Consider the following 2500-nt stretch of genomic DNA (forward strand, 5'->3'; position numbering starts at 1 on the left):
GCAATTTCATTCTATTTCATTCTCTTTCCACCAAAACCATAATGCATGCAAAGATTGTAAAGTATTCTTCTCATACGCATGATAGCCATTACATTTCTCTCTCTTAGGAGGCAATTAGTTATTTATTAGCTTCGTGGCATTTCCTTTCCTAAAGGCCCAAGGGAAGACATTAAGTAGAAACGTAATTACCAATTGTCTCCACTGTCATCAATCATACACTGCTTTATTCCACCCTTCCTCACACTCTCTCCCAGTCCTCTGTAACAGCCACAGATCTAACCTGGTATCCTACAAACAGGAGATCTGTGAATTTTTTTGCCATTGACAATTACAGTGCCTTCAGAGAGTATTCATACCCATTTACTTATTTCACATTTTGTTGTGTTACAGCCTGAATTCCAAATCGATTAAATAACCATCTGCTTTAGGTTATTATCCTGTTGAAAAGTTAATTAATCTACCAGTGTCTGGTGAAAAGCAGACTGAACCAGGTTTTTCTCTAGGATTTTGCCTGTGCTTTGCTTCATTACGTTTCTTTTTTATCATGAAAAACTCCCCAGTCCTAAACGATTACAAGCATAACATGATGCAGCCACCACTGCTCTTGAAAATATGGAGAGTCTTACTCAGTAATGTGTTGTATTGGATTTTCCCCAAACATAACACTTTGTATTCATTACTAAAATTGTATTACATTTTTTGTACAATTACTTGAGTGCCTTGTTGCAAACAGGACGCATTGTTTGGAATATTTTAATTCCGTACAGGCTTCTTCTTTTCACTGTCAATTAAGTCAGTATTGTGGAGTAACTACAATGTTGTTGCTCCATTATCAGTTTCCTGCTATCACAACCATTCAATTCTGTAACTGTTTTAAAGTCACCATTGACCTCATGGTGAAATCCCTGAGATGTTTCCTTCCTCTCTGGCAATTGAGTTAGGAAGGACCCATGTATCTTTGTAGTGACTGGGTGTATTGATACACCATCAAAAGTGTAATTCATTGTTTTTTACCCATCTACCAATAGGTGCCCTTGTTTGCAAGGTATTGGAAAACCTCCCGGGTCTTTGTGGTTGAAATGTTTGAAATTCACTGTTTGACTGAGGGACCTTACAGATAATTGTATGTGTGGGAAACAAAGACGAAGTAGTCATTAAAAAATCATGGGGAAAAAATAAAAAACACTATTATTGTAACGAACGTCGTCGGGAGAAGGAGAAGAGGACCAAGGTGCAGCGTGGTAAGTATTCATAATACTTTTAATAAATACGAACACTTGAACAAAACAACAAAACAACAAATGAACAGTTCTGCAAGGTGCAATACACAAAACAGAAAACATCTACCCACCAAGCACAGGTGGGAAAAGGATACCTAAGTATGGTTCTCAATCAGAGACAATGATAGACAGCTGCCTCTGATTGAGAACCACACCAGGCCAAACACCTAGAAATACAAACATAGAACAAAACATAGAATGCCCACCCCAACTCACGCCCTGACCAAACCAAAATAGACACATAAACAAGGAACTAAGGTCAGGGCGTGATAATTATTGCACACAGAGTGAGTTCATGCAACTTATTATGTGACTTAATTGATCATTTTTACTCCTGAACTTATTTAGGCTTGCCATAACAAAGGGGTTATTGACTCGAGACATTTGTACAAATTTCAAAAAACATTATTCCATTTTGATATTATGGGGTATTGTGTGTAGGACACAAAATCTAAATTAAATACATTTTAAATTCAGGCTGTAACTTGGAAAATGTAAAACTTGGAAAATGTCAAGGGGTGTGAATACTTTCTGAAGGCAATGTATAGGACAGGACATGAGTTTGCAGCACCCAATCCCTCGACTCTGTATGCATAACAGTGGCACGGTTGAACCAAAATAAGCAGTGGTTAAGGATTGGGTAATCCAAGCTTCGTAAGGTAGCTACTGTCCTTCTACAATATGAGACAGAGGGGAACTCCACTTTTCTTTTCCTGAAAGTGTCCAAAGTACAACCCTGTGCCCCCTGCACTCCCTAACCAGAGTATAAAGACCATTATGTTGGCTCTGGCATATCAATAGACAAACACTTCCTGGTATGCTAAGTGTAGTGTGATTTCAAAAATAAGGCTCAGGGTAGGATAAAAAGTCTGAGTAAAACATGGCCTTGTATTAATGGCTGGTGAGATGGAGAGCCTGTTTGGATTGAGAGCTGGATCCAGTGGGTGGGCAGGCAGGGATCAGGAAAGGTCTTAGACAGGAAGTGCTGAGAGGTGTGTCGTGTCTAGAGACGAGCATAGCTCTCACTCTCCGTCCTAACAGGAAGCTGTAAAGCTGTCACGGAGTGAAGGGGATCTGATGACTGCAACATGAGGAACACTGTTCCACTAACACTGTATGCAGGCCAGGGAGCCCCACTCTTCTCCCCCCTTTTACCCTGCCACCTAGCAAACAGTGTGGGCACTGTTGTAGCCTGGAGCTGGGTTGAAGGTGGTGTTACA

At 40.1% G+C, this 2500-nt stretch overlaps 1 protein-coding gene across 2 annotated transcripts in view; it reads left to right on the forward strand.

The window, feature by feature from the left end:
• Positions 1 to 2500, forward strand: part of LOC129811623 (cysteine-rich motor neuron 1 protein-like) — a 54007-nt gene that overhangs the window by 13372 nt on the left and 38135 nt on the right. The gene's annotated exons all lie outside the window — the stretch shown is intronic.

This window comes from Salvelinus fontinalis, chromosome 15 (genome assembly GCF_029448725.1).
Source record: "Salvelinus fontinalis isolate EN_2023a chromosome 15, ASM2944872v1, whole genome shotgun sequence".
In the NCBI taxonomy this organism is placed as follows: domain Eukaryota; kingdom Metazoa; phylum Chordata; class Actinopteri; order Salmoniformes; family Salmonidae; genus Salvelinus; species Salvelinus fontinalis.